Source organism: Vigna umbellata, chromosome 1, assembly GCF_029865625.1.
Source record: "Vigna umbellata cultivar VRB3 chromosome 1, Vumbellata_1.0, whole genome shotgun sequence".
NCBI classification, from domain to species: Eukaryota; Viridiplantae; Streptophyta; class Magnoliopsida; order Fabales; family Fabaceae; genus Vigna; species Vigna umbellata.
In genome coordinates this window covers 67,064,208-67,086,569 of record NC_142165.1, presented here as the reverse complement: position 1 = coordinate 67,086,569, position 22,362 = coordinate 67,064,208, and the positions used below count along the sequence as shown (strand labels likewise).

At 37.3% G+C, this 22,362-nt stretch overlaps 1 pseudogene; it reads left to right on the top strand.

Moving 5' to 3' along the window:
* The first annotated feature begins 15,133 nt into the window (after positions 1 to 15,133).
* LOC148206121 (uncharacterized) lies at positions 15,134 to 18,437 on the top strand (annotated as a pseudogene).
* The last annotated feature ends 3,925 nt before the right edge of the window (positions 18,438 to 22,362 follow it).

Sequence of the window (22,362 nt, the reverse complement as noted above, 5' to 3'; positions counted from 1 at the left end):
CTTTGATATGTTTCCCCGGCATTCTTGAGCCCAAAAGACATCACCTTATAACAAAAAGTTCCCCACAATGTGATAAAGGTCGTCTTTTCCATGTCCTCAAGCGCCATCTTAATCTGGTTATACCCCGAGAAACCATCCATGAATGAAAATAGCGAGAACTTGGTCGTATTATCAACTAAAGTGTCGATGTGCGGTAACGGGAAGTTATCCTTCGGACTTGCACAGTTCAAATCATGATAGTCAACGCACATTCGTACTTTACCATCTTTCTTAGGCACTGGTACAATATTTGCTACCCATTGTGGGTATCTCGCCACAGCCAGAAATCCTGCATCAAATTGTTTATGTACTTCTTCCTTAATTTTTAAGGACATTTCTGGTTTCATTCTTCTTAGTTTTTGCTTAACTGGAAGGCATTCCGGCTTAAGTGGGAGCTTGTGTTGCACAATATCGGTATCCAAACATGGCATGTCATTGTAAGACCAAGCGAAGACATCCTTAAACTCCTTCAAAAGGACACGCAACTTTTCTCTCACTTCCTTTTTCATGCCGATACCGATTTTTACTTCTTTTATCTCCTCTTCCTCTCCCAAGTTGAGTACTTCAACCTCTTCCTGATGGGGTTTTATCTCTTTAGACTCTTGTTCCACTAATCTCAAGAGTTTTGGAGAGGGTTCCGGATCATCTTCACATTCATCTTCCGTATTATCGACAGGGTGCTCAAAATTAGGAATATCGACATTGTTATTTTCAAAATTTTCCTTGTCATATCTGCATTATTTAAATTTATGAAAAAAAAAAGAAACAGGAAAAATGATGAAGAATGTCAAATGATGATAAAACACAAACAAACATGATTTGATTATCACGCTGAGCACAAAAACTAAAACGTCAACCCGTAAGTCATGAATCCTAAAGCCCCGGGTGAAGCTATAGGATTAATTAAAACTTTTACATTTTATTCAAATTAAGCATCACGGGTAAATTCAGAGTTTCCCAATTGCTGAGTGGTGCATCTAGGGAGTAGGCCCGCACAAAATTTGAGCTTTCAGACCTATCTTCATCCTCCACGGCAGCTATATGGCCCGTGTTGATCCATCCAGCACTACGAAAGCTCTCCTTGATGTCACAAATACGAATCCTTTCCACCTTGGGTTCTCGCCTTTCTACACGAGCCAGACTACGCTCTTTCCTTTCTCCCATCAGCCTTCTCTTGTCCTCTTTGGTGGGCTTGTACCCGAGGCCATATCTGTTCCTATTCTCAACGACCTTTAGAGGGAAAGTTCGCCCCTGCTCATGCTTGCCTAAACCTTTACCAGGCATATACCCCTCTTTCAGCAAGACTTTGGCCATCATAATAGAAGCGCGTGACAAATGCGGGTTTACTGGGAATGGCTCCACATAGGCGTTTCCCAAAATCTCCAATGACTGGAAAGATGTCTCGAGAGCTTCCTGAGCCACCTCAATATAACGTGTGGACGATGGTCCGCTCACAAGGAGATCCTCCTCTCCTGATACTATCACCAACTTATCTCCCATGACATATTTCAGCTTTTGGTGTAGTGTGGAAGGCACAACTCCTACGGAATGGATCCACGGGCGACCCAACAAACAACTATAAGTCGGGAGGATATCAATAACTTGGAACGTCACTTGAAAGACACAAGGACCGACTTGGACCGACAATTCAACTTCTCCCATCACTACCCTCTTATACAAGCACTTTGGAAATGAGAGAGAGAGAGAGAGTCGTGAGATTGAGTTGAGAGATACACTTCATTGTAGAACAACCAAGTTGGTGAGAGAAAAGGAAGAGTCAGAGTCACCCACCCTTGGTGTCTTAGCCGTGACTTAAAGGAAGCTTAGAGGATTGAAGATGGGTGTGTCTAGTGAAGGGAGGAACCTTAGAACTTTGAAAGATTGCTTGGAACTATAGGTAAGGGGTTTAACTTCGGATATAATATGGTGTATGATGGGTAGAAGGGTACCATTATAATGTGGTTGCATGCATTCTCTCTTTGTATTGAGGTTAAAATGAACATGTTGATGCATGCCCTCTCTTTTTGTGTTTGGTTTCATGTGTTGTTCTGTGGGGAATGGTTATTTACATGCATTTTCAGAATTGGGTTGTGAAGGGGTATACTTTGGGTTGTATATATTGGTATTTTCGTTTTTGATGTTGTAATGGGTATACCTTGAGTTATACAGGTTCATACTTTATGAAATATGTTGTTATTGTAATGGGTATACATGTTTGGGAACTTGGGATGTTGCATAGGTATGAAAAAGTGTCATGGGCACACTTAAAATCATGATTATATGGTGTGTATCTTATCGTGCATACTTTTTATACATATTTTGGAGAACTTATCTACACTCTTTGATCAAGAGTGTGGGTAGGAGGGTATTGTGAACAAACCAAGCACGTGGTGATTGCTTTAGCCCATATAGAGATCGGTTCAATTTACAAACCATACCAGACTCCCCCTGAGCAACAAACCCTGGAGGTTGCTCCATATAAACTTCTTCCTCAAGATCACCATGGAGAAAGGCATTTTTGATATCCAACTAATGAAGTGGCCAATGACAAATGACTGTCATTTCAAAGAACAATTGAATGGTAGTCATCTTTGCCACGGGAGAAAAGGTGTCACAATAATCAAGACCATAAACCTGAGTGTACCCTTTTGCAACCAGCCGGGCTTTGAGCCTATCAATGTCACCATTAGGGCCGACTTTAATTGCATATATTCATCGACAACCAACAGCCTTTTTGCCCGGGAGAAGTGGCACAAGCTCCCAAGTATGACTATGGTCAAGAGCCTGCATTTCTTCAATCATGGCTTGTCGCCATCCAGGATGATCAAGTGCTTCTTTCACATTTTTAGGAATAACCACAGGAGATACTGAGGATAAAAGGGAATAAAAGGAGGGCGAGACTCTATGATAACTAAGAAAATTATAAATGGGATGAGGGTTTCAAGTGGAACGAGTACCTTTTCTGAGAGCAATGGGCCAACCAGAATCATCTTCACCAGGAGGCGTGACAGGAGATGGTAACGGAGAAGAATCTGAAGGAGGAGATCCACCATTTTCTGGAAGAGGATTACTCACCGGGTATTGTGTCGAAGGATATCAGTATGGGGAGAGGAAGGTTCAGGAGGACCTCGGGCATGACTTGGATTGACTGAGGCATTGGAGATATTAGACTCAACCACTGGAAGAGGAAGGACCTGGTGGAGGATATGAACATCTTGAACAGAGGGAGAGAAGAAAGGTGTCTGTTCAAAGAAGGTAACATTAGCAGACATGTAGTACTTTTTGGTTTCAGGAGAGTAACACCGGTACCTTTTTTGAAGCCGAGAATAGCCCAAAAAGACACATTTGATCGCACGAGCAGAGAGCTTGTCGAGCCCCGGAGACATGTCGTGAACAAAACAAACACAACCAAAGACTCGAGGAGAGGTGTGAAAGAGAGGATCATTGGGAAAGAGAATGAAGAAAGGAACTTTATGATTGAGAGAGGAGTAGGGCATCCTATTAATAAGAAAACATGCAGTTAAGATGGCATCCCCGCAATGATGAACAGGAATATTAGCACCAAGCAAAAGGGTACGAGCCGTTTCAACCAAGTGTCTATTTTTTCTTTCGGCTATACCATTTTGCTGGGGTGTATGAGGACAAGTGGACTGATGCAAAATACCATGGGAGCTAAGAAGTGAAGAAAAATTTGATGAGAAATACTCTTTAGCATTATCACTTCTTAAGACTTTAATTACGTGACCAAATTGGTTCTTGATTTCATTCAAAAAGGATGTGAAATTGGGTAACAATTCAGAGCGATCTTTCATTAGATAAACCCAAGTACATCTAGAATACTCATCAATAAAAGTAACAAAATACCTAAAACCAAAAGAAGAGACGCGACTAGGTCCCCAGACATCAGAATGAATAATAGAGAAACTAGAAGTACACATTGATTGAGACCTTTTATGAAAGACAGATCTAACATGTTTTCCTAGTTGACAGGACTCACATTCTAAAGTCTGAAGACCACTAAGTTCAGGACGCATCTTTTTTAACTTTGACAAGTGAGGATGGCCAAATCGATCATGTAACACTTTAGAGGGAAGAGCTGCAACACAAGATACCCGTGGACGAGATCCAAAATGGTATAAACCTCTAGCTTCATATCCTTCTCCAATCTACCTCCCCGAGCCACGCTCCTGTATAACAAAAGATTTTGAATCGAAAGTTATTGAACAATTTAACATTTTGGTTAACTGACTTAGGGAAATTAAATTGAATGGACAGTTAGGGACAAAAAGAACAGATTTCAGAGTTAGAGAGGGAGACAGGGAGACTTGACCGACTCCCTTTGAACAAGTTTTAGAGCCATTTGCAAGGGTAATGAAATGGGGTTTTTCTTGGAGGGAAAGGGTTGAGAACAATGAGGTATTACCAGAAATGTGATCAGAAGCACCCGAGTCAATTACCCATGAATTTAGACCTTCCATGGATTGAGAAATGCAAGCTGTGGACGTACTTGGGGACTGAGATGATTGCGCCAAACTATTAGACTTTAATCGCATATACTCTTGATACTCTTCCTCAGTGAACTTGAAGTTGGAAGTGGAAGTTTCAGCCTTAGAGATATCGGCGGTTTTTGAAGAAAAGTCATGCAAGGAGTAGTAGTTTTCTTGGGTGTGACCCACCCTCTTACAGTAAGAGCACTGTGGACGTCCTCGACCTCCACGTCCTCCTCCTCTAGTGCCACGTCCTCCTCTTCCTCGCGTGGCAACCATGACAGATGGTTCCATTGTTTCATGAGCTTCCTAAGACTGAGGCACAGGAACACGAAGAAGACGTGTGGTCAAGGCTTCCAAGGAAGGGACCTCATGACTTGTCAGAAGTTGATCTCTGATGTGATTCAAATCTGGATGCAAAGCACGGAGGATCATTGATAACAGTTGAAAAACTGTTATTTTTATGCTTAAAATTGACACCAAAAGCAACCTTTAAGAATTAGAAACTAGCTTGAACTCATATTTTTGCTTTAGTTTTGTGAATAAGAGAGTTGAAAGTGAATTTAATGGTTTTGTGCAAGATTCCCTTGATTTTGTAGGCTAATTGAATGATTTGAAAGAAGAATTGAAATACCGAATGATTGGAGTGCTGAAAAGTCAACCAGTCAACCAGAAAAGTCAACCAGTCAACCAAAAAAGTCAACCAGTCAACCAGAATGCTGAAAAACCAACCAGAACGCACAAAAAGTGTGACCGAGTGGCGCTGAGCGGTAAAATACCGCTGAGCGGCACTTTTCGAGTGCCAAAATCACCGCTGAGGGGCAAAAACAGCAGCTGGGGGCAAAATGGATCATGCGCTATTACCGCTCAGCGGTAAAATACCGCTGAACGCCATTCTAAGTGGGCTTGGACCGATTTTCTTTTGTTTTTATGGGCTTGGACTTGTTTTATGTTATTTTTATGCCCTATTTAAGGACTTGCACGTCCTAGGGTTTGTATCTTTGGCAGAGACGAAGCAAACACTCTCTTTTCCACCCCTTGAAGGAAGATCTTGGATACTCAGGCTACCTCCTTCTTTTCTAGGGTTCTATCTTTCATTCTTTCATATTGTTCATCTAGCTTCACCATGAATATGGTGAACTAAACCTTGTATTGTTGTTGGGGAATCAATGTAGTCTTGTGAAACTCTCATATATGGAATTTGTTTTAACATCTTATTTTAAGACTTATGCTTTGTTTCATCATCAGTTAGGGTTTTTCCTCTTTGCTTATTGCTTGCTTTGTTTAACTCATTCATTGCCATGATTATTGATTTTGTCGATACGGGAACGTACGGGGAAGTCTAGATCCGGGGAATTTCTCCCAATAGCATATTGGTTGCCTTTAAGCTCCTGCACTTTAAGAACTAATTACTAGGAATGTTAGGAATTGTATGAACTTGTAATTAGGGATTGGCCTTCTTGCAAGGTAATTTAGAGAGTGGCATTAGCATTGATGATAAGAATGATGAATTCCTAAAAGTATATGAGAGTGGATAAGATGAAATTGATAACCCCAACAACATACTCATCCATCTAATTCATTGAAGTGTTTGTATTCTGTTTTACTCCATTGATCAAATTCATGCATACATATTTAATTACTGTCTCTTGCATTGAAACCTACAATCAATTTGTTCTTAAGTCTTAAATAATCAACAAATCACATAGCTAAACTAGGCCGTGAGTCCTTTGGGAAAACGATACTTGGTCTTACCTTGTTTTATTACTTGATACGATTCGGTCACACTTGCCGATTGTTCAACAAGTTTGTGGCGCCGTTTTTCGGTGTTCATAAATTTGTCATCAATCATCACCATATAATACTTGTCAAGCTTCTTTTTGATATCTTCTGAAGATTCCACTTCCAAGAACATTCTCAATTCTTCCATAGCTGCTTGGGCTTCAGTCATGAAGGAGACCATATCATGGTCTGTCATTTTGAGACAGGCGAGCTTGTTTACGGTATCATAGAGACGTTGAATATCATTAGCATAAATGCTTTGAGCTTTCTTCCAAAAAGTGTGACATGTCTTGAAGGCTCTAAGAGATATCAAAAGTCGGGGTTCCACAGATTGCCACAATAGGGCACATAGTTGGAAATCAGCTTGTTTCCATTGTTCAGCTTTGTCAGAAGGTACTTGGCTCCCATCCTGCTCAAGGTGGTCATAATGTCCTTGACCAAGGAACCACATTTCCACAACAGCAGACCAAGACAGATAGTTCTTTCCGTTTAGCTTTTCGGAAGTGATTGAGGGACTTCCAAAGAAAGAAAGAGCACTTCCGAACGCCATTCTTTGATAAAAACAGGAGAAGGAACCAGAAAATCCGTGAAGAACCAAAGAAGGAACCAGAAAACCGTGAAGAACTAGAAAACCCTAGAGGGTTGCTTACGGTTTTCTTAAAGGGGAGCTTCTAGACACACCAAAGTAAGATTTTGAGGGTTAGTTCGGAAAGAGGAGTAGAGGGCGACAACTATGGAGGTGGCGCGACGACTTTTCAGTGAGCAGAGGGCGGCGCGTGGACAACACGTGCCTGTTCGCAGTGCACAAAGAGGCTGCGCGTGGCGGAACGTGGAGGAGAATCAAGCGAACCCACCAGTGGGGTTGGCTATCGCGTGAAGAGGCGAACCAGATTCAGTGGTCGCCGGATGGAACAGTGACGACGGACGACAGCGAACGATGGCGAACAACGGTGGACAGCAGTGGACAGATGCGAGATGGTGGACAACCAAGTTGAAGAACTTCAAACTGCAGTTGACAGCTACAGATAGTGGTGAGACAGCCACGGACAATGACGAACGACACCGGACAAAAGCAAACAGCAGTGACAGTGCTGGTGGACAACCCAGGACAGAAACTAGAGTAGGATGAACCTGCTCTGATACCAACTTGAGATCTAAAACAGAGAAAAATAGTTCTAAAGGGCTTAGAAGACCCTTCTCAGTTCTATTATTTATATAGATAAAAAATCCGATACAATAGATAGATGGAAGATGAAGAGATTGTCCTAGACTGCTAGGAACAATCATTATAGATAACCCAACACACAACTACCTACTTTAGGTCCTGCTATACTAATCATAGGTAGACTTAATAATTATTCTAACAAAAATATCAAAATTGGTGAAAATAGAGTAGACCTTGAATATTCTGAAAAACTAGTTCATAAACTCATCCTTATTCATGTTACTTTCACTTTTGATTGAACAATATCGCATATGCCGAGACAAGGCAGAGCCCACCTAACAACCCAAGAAAAAAAAGGGCACCCCACAAATTAAAATTCACTATTTCAATCCAATATATAATAATCATTCGAAACACAATCTCTTCAAGTCTCATTCTATACCCTTTATCTTTTTGAACCATGTCTGTTGTCACAAACTATATTACATACCCTTATGCTTCTGTTAACCACCGAGACAACCAACATTCCATTCAACCACTGCACCAGAACTATGATCATGTAACATGTTAATAAACTACCCATCTACTTTAACATAAATTCAAGCCTACAGAATTACTGATTCAAGCTCAACCCACGAAGAATGACTTCCAACATCATGATTCAAACCTAGAATTGAATCCATTACTTTCCCTCAAAAGGGGCGTGAGAAATGAATTATGGATACCAAACAAGTGGAAAACCAAAACTCGACAAAAATAAAACAAAGAGAAAAAGAAGATTTACCGGAAGTAAGTGAAATATGGAGGCGGAACCGAGTGTTCTATGAATAATAGATTTGGAGAGGTCTCAGCAGAAGAGAGCGTTGTGAGGTTGGTGATAGAGGTTCGCGAAGGTTTGGATCGTTCCTCAGTAAGGTGAGAAGAAGAATGTCGAAATATTGATGTTTCAGTGAGAACTTTCAATGGTGTTTGTATCTGCAGTGGTGCGTTCTTGAAAGAATGAGTGATTTGATCGAAAAAGGGCGCTTAACCCACCCGTAGCTCTCCCAACCCATTCTATCAAGGGTTTTTGGGGTTGGGGACCTTCAGAAAGCCCCTATTCAGTGGGTCACTAAAATGAGGCTTAATTTTTAGAATAATGATACTTTGACAACAAATTTTTGCCAACTATTTGACAACGCCACATGTTGCGAAATAATTGGCTTAATTTTTAAATGGAACTGACTTGCCTAGGAGGTCATTTTTGGAAAGAAACAATATTCAGAAACCCTTTTTGGTAGATTGACTATTCTTCTTTCAAAGTTTAACACATTTGCGAACTCGATCTCCGTTCTCTGTCACTTTTTCGATTCTCCAGTATGAGTCTTCTTCTTTAAAAGTTTTGCACTTTTGCGAAGTCGGTCTTCGTTCTCTGCCACTCTTTCGAATCTCCTGTTTGAGTCTTCTTCTTTCAAAGTTGAGCACTTTTGCGAAGTCGCTCTTCGCTCTCCGCTCTCTTGAGAATCTCCGCCAGTCTTTTACAACTTTCAAAGATTATTCAGAAACACCCGTATTGTGTTTTCGCATTGTTTGAGTTCTATCATTTCCCCCTATTTGAAGGTTCGTCAGTGGTGACATTTTGGTATTTCGTACACACTGGCGAGGTGGAAGTTGGTTTTCCGCACACACCGGCGAGACATGGATTACTATGTTGCTACTTTACTATTGTAATGTTTTTAATACTCAAGTGCTTTATGGAAATTTAATGTTCTTATCATGAATGTATACATCAACCTTCTGCGGATTATTGTTGATAAATACGTAATTAAATAAACCAAGTTCTGTAATAGACTTTTGAACAAAAAAATCGACTATAAAAAATTATTACTTTTGTGAATACTGGGATGCCCAAACATGACTTTCCAACCTCTACTCACACTTAAACACTAAAATCAAGTGAAAACCAGTGGATTTATGCCAAAAAATTAAAAATTTTGACTATGGTCACCTAGGTTACCACAGCTGACTCCTATAGTACAAGTTTATGTACAAATCCTTGATTTTGTTCGTGTAATCGTTTACCAAGTATCTGTAAACGATTACAAGTGTATTTCTTGGTGCAGAAGTTTCAAGACTTCATCTAAGTTGTTCATCTCACAAACATTGTTCCTTTCCTCAATCCTGGGGTGCCCAAACATGACTTTCCAGCCTCTACTCACACTTAAATACTAAAATCAAGTGAAAACCAACGGATTTATGCCAACAAATTAAAAATTTTCACTATGGTCACCTAGGTTACCACAACTGACTCCTCTAGTACAAGTTTATGTACAAATCCTGGATTTTGTTCGTGTAATCGTTTACCAAGCATCTGTAAACGGTTACAAGTGTATTTTTTGGTGCAGAAGTTTCAAGACTTCATCTAAGTTGTTCATCTCACAAACATTGTTCCTTTCCTCAATATGGGGTGCGCAAACATGACTTTCCAACCTCTACTAACACTTAAACACTAAAATCAAGTGAAAACCAGTGGATTTATGCCAAAAAATTAAAAAGGTTTAATACGTATTTTGGTCCCTCTTTTCGTAGGGTCTGTTCAAAGTGGTCCTCCTTTTTTTCAAAAGTTCACTAACATCCTACTTTTCGCAAAAACGATGCACGTTAGTCCTTTTTGGTTACGGCGTTAAAAAGACTAACGGCACAGCTGCCCAACTGGCACAAAACTGATGAGATGTACATTTTTCGTTGAGGTGGCACTGTGACTGATGAGATGTACATTTTTCATCACATTCCTTCCTAACCTATTCCTAAATTCCCTCTGTTTGACGCATGCTTTCTGTGGCCACCTCCTATATTCTTATTTCTCTTCATCTCTCTCCACTCCCTATTTTGCTTCTTTTCTCTCCCTTTCAATTTCTCTTCACTTTTGATGCCAATTTCTCCCACCCTTCAAATCCTTTGACATTGAGCTTTTGGCCCACGTGAAATCATGCTGCAAGTTTCGATTTTTCAATTATGGGGGATTTTTCAATTATGGGTTACTTCCCCATAGTTCAAGAGTTGATTCTGGCATCTCTGCTTGTGTTGGGTACACTACTACAAAAATGCAAATAGATAGTGCCAAATAGATAGCGCTTTTTAAAATAAGCGCTATCTATGAATTTGGGGAACCAATAGATAGCGCTTATTTAAAAAAGCACTGTCTATAACTACGAAAATAGATAGCTCTTTTTTAAAAATACGCTATCTATAAATTTTTAATATTATTTTTTAATTCTATAATTTAAAATATATCAATAGATAGCGCGTATTTAAAGGAGCGTTATCTATGAAAGAGCAAATAAATAGCGCCCTTTAAATTAGCGCTCTGTATGGAACACAATAGATAATGCGTTTTATATTAAGCGATATCTATGATTATTAAAACAATTTCAGTTCGCGCTTCTCCTTCGACCTTATTCGTTTCTGTTTAGACGATATTCGCGTTTCTCTCTGCTTAGACGTTTTCATCTGCGTATGCTTTCATTAGTGCGTGTTTCCTTTGTTTTACATCAGTGCAAGGTCTCCCAAGCTGTAGGGTTGTCGTTTTAGGTATCACGTTCCTTCTTCGTCCTTCTCTTCTTTGTTTCGTTTCTGGTTACTTTTCAGCTTACATCCTCTGCCCTTTTCATCTGCGTGTGGCGTCTTTGCTCCTTCGTTTCAGTTGTTGTTTTCATAAGTGCGCGTTGCCTCAAGCTGTAGGGCTCCTTCGTTTCAAGGCTAACGGTTCAAGGCTAACGGTTCAGGTATCATGTTCCCTCTTCCTCTTCTCTATTTCGGTTCTTTTTTGCCCTATTTTCGTTTTAAAGGGGATGGACATAAAAAAATAGCAGAATGATAACAATGTATTGAGCCCAATGTTGTCGTTTGGCTCTTTGGTATATTCCGATTGAATAGAAATTTTAACCTTGATTGAAATTGAGTTTAGTCTGTGTTTCAAATTTCTACTTGCAATGATTCTGGAGCAAAGGTAGGTAAAGGTTGTTTTGGCATATATGTTGCATTATAGTTAAGGGTTGCTGCATATGGGTTGCATTATAGTTAAGGGTTGCTGCAAAAACTCTTCAAAATAGTTATGAAGGAGTTCAATCCAAGAAAAAATAGATTCGATAGTTAGACCTGTGAGTGAACCAAGTCTGATCATCAGGATCTGCATAAAACATGGTAAATAAATAGTTAAGAGTGCCTTCCACTCTGAACATAAAAACCTAGAAAATGTTCGTTAACAAAGTTCTAAATTCAAAGTAATTTCATTTGTTTTTCACTTTAAAATTCTCCAAGCAAAGCAGTAATAAAAGCAACTTATGATAACGAAAAGTATGTCACTGCTAATGAAATGATAAAATGATTACTTTATCTGTTACCAGACTAGTTACTAGAACAAGTAACAGGGTTAGCAAAACAATGCCAAACCCAACAGGTCAACAAGCATAACCCATCAATTTTGGCAAGATGGGTTGAGTTTTACGACCATCTAATTCACAAAGTTCCTTCATATTAACAACAAAACCAATAGATTGACAATTGTAAAGCTTATACCCTTAGAAGGTATCTTAAGTACAGAGCCACCTGGATCTTAAGTTGCTGATCCTCCTTTAAATAACATTTTTAAGAAGCATTCAAGAAGACACTCCATCCATGATTTCTATCTAAGAAGAGTTTTAAAATGAAAAAGTTCCAAAAATACAAAAAGCCCCTAGAGATATAAACTTTTTAGATCTAGACCTTGAATCAATAGTCACCTAGACCTTGCAGTATAGATTTTTAGTCTGCATTCTTTGATGGTTTAAGTTATGTATGGTGGAGTGTGGTGTAGCAGACTGTGTCAAGGCTAGTCATAGTAGTGAGGCTAAATTAGGATGCTTTGATGTGGCATTAGTAAGCTTGACTACACGAAGGGAGGATGTTTGAGTTAGTAGAATTAGATTAGATTTTGGGTATCATAAAGTTTATGATGTCTGTGGTATTTTCTGATAGCAATTTTTTTGTACCAGGCAGTATTACATTTTGTTATTTCTCTTTCTTTTTTATTCTACTGAAGGCAGTGCTTCGTTTTAAACAAGATAGAGAATTTTCTTACTGGTGTGAGTTGGGACCTTAGCCTTGATATTCTGATAGTATGTTTGTTCTGGTTTGTGTGTTTCTAAGTCCATATAGCTGGCTAATCTTCTCGTGCGGTAAGTTTAATTAAATAACTTTATGAAGTTTCAATTGTAGTAGTCTTTTTTTTATGGGGTTGCATTGCTTAGAGTAACCAGTGATTGCATGTAAAATTGTTAGTATATCAGGTTGCGTAGAAAAGGTTAATGTCATAGATTTTTCTTCATGAATTAATAAGCCTCGTTTTGCGTGCTAAGTACTTTTGCTTTTAATGAGTTCACGTGACTTTTTCTAGTTGATACTTTATGCAAAGAAAAAAGTCCAGTGGTTATTTTTTTTGTTGCTAAGTACCTTAGGTTTATAATAATGTTATAAAATAACTTTTTTTATAATGAAAGAATAGAATCTTTAATGAATACATGCTAAATAACCTTAAAATCACAGTAATTTTCAATAAAATATCTCAAAATTGGCCATATTGTTTTAGTTATATAGTTGTAGTACAGATTTGTATTCTGCATTCTTTGATGGTTTAAATTATGTATGGGGGCGCTAATCCTATTTTGTGTATGATTGGATTCTTGCTACATGATTATCACTTGTTCCTTTTAATTATATTTGTTGGTATGCAATTTTCTCTGTTACTGGTATATTGAAAGTATAAAGGTTGAAGGGGTTACTTTTAATACACATGTGGATTAATTTAGGAAGCATGTTGAAACTGATTCATGTGATAGTCAGTCTTGTTTTAGATTGTTTTCTTTTGGGTGCACCAGTAGATTTGATCAAAGATTTAAACGTGCAAATGGAATTTTAAACCAAAGGTAATTCACAGATAAAAATTTAACAACAATCAACTGAAAAACACACTGGAAATTAAAAACTAGAAAACAAATCCAAAGCCTCCCCAAAGGGGAGGAGGAAAAATGAAAACCAACGTAAAACTCTTCCTAATTCCTACTCCTCAAATCTAATGACTTTCATTCTCTGCTGCTGCTTGCATTTTATAGCCAAAAATCTGAACATCCTCCCTCAAGGATTTTGTCTCATTTTGCAGCCCGTGACCTTCTTTCTCAGCCAATTTCTCGGTTTTGTTTTGTCTCATGGCATAAATTTCTTCATGGACGTGCCAAAGTCAAGAAGATGGGCCCTCACTTGTGCTGTGTTTGTTTTCTGATTCCTTCTTCCACGGGAATGTTACCAAATTCCTTGAAAGGTGGTGCCCACACTCTCTGTAGCTTCCTCTGCTGTGCAAACTAGAACCGTGATCTTCTCCTTTGTGACTGTGAGCTACTCTTCTTCTCTGCCATCATCCGTGAAGATAGCTAAGCTCTCCTTCTTCAAGACCAAGACAATGGATCAATTCTTCTCTTCCATGGCTGCTTCAACACGTCCTCATTCCAGCTCCTTTGCTCACGGCTGCTGGACCATCTCACCTCACGGCCTCCTTCTCTTCTCTTTGCAGCTTCCAAGTTTTGGATGTTGAAACTCTTCCTAGCTTTTTGCTGCACCTCCAATACCGTGAACTAGCTTGCTTTCTTCCATTTTGCTTGGCGTGAAGCTGCTGGACCGTGAGTGCATTGTGGAATGGAAGAGCAAAAAATCTGCATCCCAAGCTTCTTAATAAGCCGTGAACTTTCTTAGGAGGTGGCCCTCATTTTTATTCCATGTTGATTGCCAAAAGATTTATGCATATGGGGCCTTGTGTACATGCATGAGCAATTTAAAAGAAAGAATAAAACCATTCCACGGTGGATGTAAAAACCGTGAGTTTTCTTGCTTCAATGTGGTCCCCTCCATTATCTCTTTTGTCATGCTTTTCAATTGAAGAATAATATTCTCCTCTTTTAATGGCAGCCCCACTTTTGTCCATATGTTGATGCTACATTTTGGATTTCTACCGTGCAGTTCTTTCTCAATTCTAATTGATTTCTCCTTTCTTATAAAAGAATTGAATTGTTATGGTGCCAAACTCACTTCTCGGCTGCTCTAAGGTTGTGACACACAATCATGCTGCTTCAGCTGTTCCTGGACTTTGTAGTGATGACCGAAACCTCCTAAAGCTTATGAACCAAACCATTTTTTTTTATTATTCAATTCAACACACAAAATAAATCGATGCCGCATAGCTTCTTCCAATTAAATAACACAGTGTACAAATGAATATTCTTCCAAATGTTCCAATTTGCATTTCCAAAATTTCCCTGCAATTATTAATGCAAATAATTAACTCAGATAATTCAAATTAATTAAAATAAGAATTTCTGATCGAATTAAGCACAATTAAGACAAATGGGAAAATATTGGACAATTAAGCACAATTCCCTGATTAATTCTAGCACAATAAACTAAATGAAGTGAAGAAAATATTGATTCATCACTAATTTAAGTGTTATGCCTTTGTATTTATTATAATGAAATAAACATAAAACCACTTCATGTTGCATAATATAGATGGTAAGATTGTCATAAATGGAGTGATTAATGGTGTGTTCAAAGTTGAGGTAGTATGAATATTATTTTATTTGTATGATATTACAAATAATGTTAGTTTCTATATATTGCTAATACTATATTCACTAATCTTGATAGATTAATAAAATATGGACCGAAAATGGATGTTTGCTAGTCGATTATCAAAAGAATATGAGGATGGGGTGAAAGAGTTTTGTAGATTTGCAGTTGAGCATGCAAAAAACCCTAGTAGAATCATTTGTCCTTGCTTACAGTGTTGTCATTTAAAGGTAGTGAACGCAGATGAGTTAGAAGAGCATTTAATATGCAATGGAATTGATAAAAGTTATTCATGCTGGACCAAACATGGTGAAAATAGAAAAAATCATATAAATAATGATTTTCATCATAATACAAGTTCTACACCGAAAGAGACTGACACAACTTATGAGTTAGATGAAGTTGAAGATATTGTAAATATTATTGAAGAGGATATGCGAGATTGTCCTCAGATGTTTGATAGGTTGACAATGGATGCAAAGACACCATTGTATAATGGTTGTACTAGTTTCACAAGACTATCAGCAGTCTTGAAATTATTCAATTTGAAAGCACGAAATGGATGGTCTGATACTAGCTTTACTGAATTATTATCACTTATAAAAAATATGCTACCACAAGATAATGTGCTTCCTAGTCGAATGTATGACGCTAGAAAAATGTTAAGCTCTATTGGGATGAGCTACGAGAAGATTCATGCTTGTCCAAATGATTGCATTCTTTTTCGAAATGAATATGCCCCATTGGATAAATGTCCTAAATGTATGACATCGCGCTATAAGAAAAATTTAGTGCCGAGCAAAGTGGTATGGTATTTTCCTATAATACCAAGATTTAGGCGCATGTATCGTAATGAACAAGATGCAAAGAACTTAAGATGGCATGTAGATGAAAGAATACGTGATGGAAAGCTTCGACACCCTGCAGATTCTCCTCAATGGACAAAAGTTGACCATGATTACCCTAATTTTGGGAAAGAACCACGAAACCTACGTCTTGCTTTGTCTACTGATGGAATAAATCCGCATGGTATGCAAAGCAACTCGCATAGCACGTGGCCTGTGGTTATGATTATATATAACCTACCTCCATGGCTATGCATGAAAAGGAAGTTCATGATGTTATCCATGCTAATTCCAGGTCCAAAACAACCAGGGAATGACATAGACATATACTTGGCACCTCTTATTGAAGACTTGAAGGATATGTGGAACGAAGGTGTAGAGGTGTATGATGCGTATACAAAAGAAAGTTTCCTACTAAGGGCAATGCTGTTTGGCACAATTAATGATTTTCCAGCATATGGTAATCTATCTGGATATAGTATCAAAGGGAAGTGTGCATGCCCTATATGTGAAGATAATACAGATTGGGTGCGATTGGAACATGGTAAGAAAAATGTTTTTCTTGGGCATCGTAGATTCTTACCTTCAAAGCACCGTTATCGAGGATGGAGAAAAGCATTTAATGGGACAACAGAAGAACGTAGAGCTCCAGAACTGTTGTATGGTGATAAAGTTTTTGAAAAAATAAAGGATATAAACAACAAATTTGGTAAGCCTTTTGCAAGAGATCTAGTCACAAGTGGGTGGAAGAAAAAGTCAATATTTTTTGATTTGCCATATTGGAAGTCCTTGTACGTTAGACATTTCCTTGATGTCATGCATATCGAAAAAAATGTATTTGATAGTGTCATAGGTACGTTGTTGAATGTTCCTGGAAAGTCTAAGGATGGCATCAATGCAAGGCTAGACTTAGTTCAAATGGGAATTCGAACAGAATTGGCACCAATAAAGAAAGGTAAACGTCAATATCTACCTCCAGCAGCTCATACTCTATCTAGGAAGGAAAAAATTGTGTTTTGTAAGTTTCTACAAGGAGTTAAAGTTCCAGAAGGGTATTCATCAAACATTAGGAACTTAGTATCTATGAAAGATTTAAAACTAATAGGGTTAAAGTCTCATGACTGTCATGTTGTGATGGAGCATTTGTTACCGATAGGCTTACGTTCCATTTTGCCTAAAAAGGTAAGATGGACCATAACTAAACTATGCTATTTCTTTAGAGCCATATGTAGCAAAGTGATTGACACTGGAAAATTGCAAGCACTAGAAAGAGAAATTATTGTAACTTTGTGTGAGCTTGAAATGTATTTTCCCCCTTCTTTCTTTGACATAATGGTGCATGTTAGCATTCACTTAGTTAAGGAGACACAATATTGTGGACCGGCCTATATGAGATGGATGTATCCAATGGAGCGGTATATGAAGATATTAAAGGGTTATGTGAAAAATAGAAGTCGACCAGAAGGATGTATAGTGGAACGATATATACTTGAAGAAGCTATTGAATTTTGTACTGATTACCTCTCTGATGTTGAATCAATAGGACTTCCAAATTCTCGACACTTAGCGAGAACCATAGGAGAAGGGATTTCTGGAAATACCATAGTGACTATAACCAGGAAAGATTGGGAGCAAGCTCAATTGTATATCCTACACAATGACGATGAAGTTGAGCCATATGTTGAGAGACACAAAGACATGATTACAAAATTAAATCCAACTAGGACTGACAATTGGATATGTAGAGAACACAATGCAACTTTTATACAATGGCTAAAAAGTCACATTTTTGAAGAGTTAAATGTGAAATCCTCTTTAATTTCTGACAGATTGAAATGGTTAGCCAATGGTCCAAATTTTCAAGTCTTTTCTTACACTGGTTATATGATTAATGGGTGCACATTTTACACTAAAGACCGAGATGATCAAAGTACTATGCAAAATAGTGGTGTAACTTTGGTGGCTGAATCTATGCACATCTCAAGTGCTAAAGATAGAAGTCCTATATATGCAAATATGTCGTATTTTGGGGTAATTGAACATATATGGGAGTTGGATTACACCACATTTCGGGTACCCATATTTGGTTGCAAGTGGGTTGATAACAATAATGGAGTTCGACAAGATGAAACAGGATTTATGCAAGTGAATTTTAATAAAGTGGGGTACAAAGATGAGCCATTTATTTTAGCATCACAAGCTCAACAAATCTTTTATGTCATTGATCCGGTTGATCCCAATTGGTCAATTGTGTTGTTGACCAATAAAATAAACGATCCTTCCAGTGATGATATAGAAGATGAATATAAAAATATTGAAGATGATCCTTTGTATCAAATATCATATGATGATGATCCAATAGCAGATGATATCTTGTATAGGAGAGATGATCATGATGACGGAATTTGGATAAATCCATCATTTTATGTCCATAAGAAACCTAAGTCTTTAAACTTCAAATCAAAGAAGAAAAGGTTGGATTTATAAATTTTTATTCTTATTTTTATCCCTTTTTTACTGATGTTATCCCTTTTTTTATTTGAATCACTTTTATTATAGGTAAATGACAACTCTTACTGAAGATGATATTCCTTCTCCCAACAAAGCTAAAGGGAAGAAAGGTATAGTGATTATGAAGAAGATCGTTCAAGCTAGAAGTGAGGGAAAAAAATTAGAGGTAATGGACATTGTATATTTTTTGGTATATTAGATATGTTACTTTCCTAATTATTGTTCAGTACTTATTCATAATATTAGGTTTCATGGAATGCAAAAGGTCAACCCATTGAACCCGGTGGCACAAAGTTCATCAGTTATCTTGGATCCATTGTTCGAGCAAATGTGCCTATAACTTATGATGATTGGAAAGATTCAAGTTTGGATGCCTATAAAGAGATCATTTGGAATAATATACAAGTAATGTTTACTACTTATTTTAAATGTATGTGTTATGATTTCAAAACTGTTTTTTTCTAAGTATTTTTTTGGACAGCTAACTTTCAATGTAGATACATGTCGCAAGACGTTTGTATTAAGGAAGGCAGGGTTGTTGCTTAGGAGTTTTAGGACTTCCTTGGCCCATAAATATCTAAAGGATGAGAATGGAGATTATTTAGATAATCCTTCTAATCAACCTATCGAGCTCAAACCGGAAACATGGTTTCAAAGTCTAAGTCAAACAATATCAAGTGGACAACAATTAAGGTACATTACTCTAGTCTGTTTTGTGTAGTATAGTCTTGATTGTGATAATTAAATTGTTGAATAACCTTATGTGACCTTTAGTTCACGTTATGGCTGCTTGTATTATACTAGTTAGGTGAATAACTTGTATTCTTGAATGGTTAAAGACTTATTTCGTTGTTGCATGGTAATGGTTAGTTAAATAACATGTATTATTGTGAAACTGGTTGAAGGGGCATATAGATGTTATGAAACCACAACTTATTATTAAGAGTTTAAACTTGTATATGGTATATAGTTATTTGTTATCATGCACTGAATCTGTTTGGAGTATACTAGATTTTTGTTTCTTTTTATGTTCAAATTATAAAAATGTTTTTTAATTTTGGAATTCTAGTGCCCAAGACAACCCAACGGCAATGATTGTGGGTACTATGTGTGTCAATATATGAAGGAAATTATTACATACTGTGAAGGAGGAACAATTCCAACTGATGTAAGTTATCTTTATCGTCATAATTAATTTGTAGCAATATTTAATTAACTAATTCTATATTATTTTTTTTTCTTGCAGTATTTTTCTAGTTGCAGATGTCAACAATATCATGAAAGTCAAATCATTGAAGTTAGAGAAAGTTGGTGTTTACATGTAATTAGTACATGCTTATAGGTTATGTTAGAGTGATGTATATGCTTATAAGTACTGATATGATATATATGCTATGGTTGTATATATTATATTATAAAACAATGTTATGTCGTGACACATACTAAACGACTTAACGATTAAATTTTGAAATATTAGTGTACCAATAATTTTTATTTATATTAATGAATATTCTTTTTGAGACATTTGTCATATTTTTCTCAATATTATATATCTTTTTGTATATAATAGAATCAATATATAGTGTGGATTTGTGCATAATAGAACCAATATTTTATATTTTATTGTAAAATTAATTATTTTTTAAAAACATTTGAACCAATAGATAGCGCTTATTTAAAGAAGTGCTATCTATTGCCAACCACCAATAGATAGCGCTTTTTCAAATAAGCGCTATCTATTGTCACGACAAATAGATAACGCTTCTTTCAATAAGCGTTATCTATTGGTGGTTGGCTATAGATAGCGTCTTTTTAAACAAGCGCTATCTATTGTGTCGGATAATAGATAGCGCGTTTTTAGAAGCGCTATCTATTAATAGATAGCGCACGCATAGATAGCGCTTTTTAAGCGCTATCTATGATAAAGAAAAGCGCTATCTATGCGCTTTTTTGTAGTAGTGGTATGTAGCTGTTGTTCGGATCCATGTGAGCTGGGCTTGCTTTTGGGGTTTATTGTTCCTTTTATTGGTCTTCTGGGTGGTTAATTTGTGTTTTTGGAGGTAGGGTTTGAAGTCTTTGTGGTTATGCTGTAATTTATTCAATTGGGTGGTTGTGTTCTAGTGGACTTAGAATCTGGGTGTTTGGGATTTGTTGATTTTTTTGTCCTGGGGTGTCTGGATTCGTGGAGGCTCAATTAGAAGGGAAAAATCAGTATTTGTATGGACCTGTGGTGCCAGAGATGAAGAGTGTCGGGAAGAGAAGTTTGGAGTGGGATTTGAATGATTGGAAGTGGGATGGGGATCTTTTCACTGTTACGCAACTTAATTCACTGCCATCAGATTGTAGGAGTCGTCAGCTGTTTCCTGGTGATCCTGAAATTCGTGCAGCTGGTGATGCTTCTAACAGTTTGTCTTCTTCATATGATAATGTTAACCTTGCGGAAGGAAGGAAATTAGGAATAGGTTAGGAAGGAATGTGATGAAAAATGTACATCTCATCAGTCACAGTGCCACCTCAACGAAAAATGTACATCTCATCAGTTTTGTGTCAGTTGGGCAGCTGTGCCGTTAGTCTTTTTAACGCCGTAACCAAAAAGGACTAACGTGCATCGTTTTTGCGAAAAGTAGGATGTTAGTGAACTTTTGAAAAAAAGGAGGATCACTTTGAACAGACCCTACGAAAAGAGGGACCAAAATACGTATTAAACCAATTAAAAATTTTGACTATGGTCACCTAGGTTACCACAACTGACTCCTCCAGTACAAGTTTTTGTATAAATCCTGGATTTTGTTCTTGTAATCGTTTACCAAGCATCCGTAAACGATTACAAGTGTATTTTTTGGTGCAGAAGTTTCAAGACTTCATCTAAGTTGTTCATCTCACAAACATTGTTCATTTCCTCAATCATGGGGTGCCCAAACATGACTTTCTAGCCTCTACTCACACTTAAACACTAAAATCAAGAGAAAACTAGTGAATTTATGCCAAAAAAATTAAAATTTTTGACTACGGTCACCTAGGTTACCACAGTTGACTCCTATAGTGCAAGTTTATGCACAAGTTATTGATTTTGTTCGTGTAATCGTTTACCAAGTATCTGTAAACGATTACAAGTGTATTTTTTGGTGTAGAAGTTTCGAGACTTCATCTAAGTTGTTCATCTCATAAACATTGTTCCTTTCCACAATCATGGGGTGCCCAAACATGACTTTGTAGCCTCTACTCACACTTAAACACTAAAATCAAGTGAAAACTAGTGAATTTATGCCAAAAAATTAAAAATTTTGACTATGGTCACCTAGGTTACCAAAGTTGACTCCTATAGTACAAGTTTATGTACAAATCCTTGATTTTGTTCGTGTAATCGTTTACCAAGTATCTGTAAACGATTACAAGTGTATTTTTTGGTGCAGAAGTTTCAAGACTTCATCTAAGTTGTTCATCTCACAAACATTGTTCATTTCCTCAATCATGGGGTGCCCAAACATGACTTTCCAGCCTATACTCACACTTAAATACTAAAATCAAGTGAAAACCAGTGGATTTATGTCAAAAAATTAAAAATTTTGATTATGGTCACCTAGGTTACCAGAAGTGACTCCTCCAGTACAAGTTTCTGTACAAATCCTGGATTTTGTTCGTGTAATCGTTTACCAATGAGTTGTAATTGATTACAACTGTGTTTTTTGGTGCAGAAGTTCCAGGACTTCACCTAACTTCATCATGTCACAAGCATTGTTTCATTCCTCCATCAAATACATCAATACTAATCAAAGTGACCACTTTATTCATTAACAATTCAAACAAAACCTCATTTCACAATGACAATAACAAAGGAAATTCAATTAACATTAATAATATGTACAATTTTGTATTACTTTCTCTTAACATTGAACAAAAT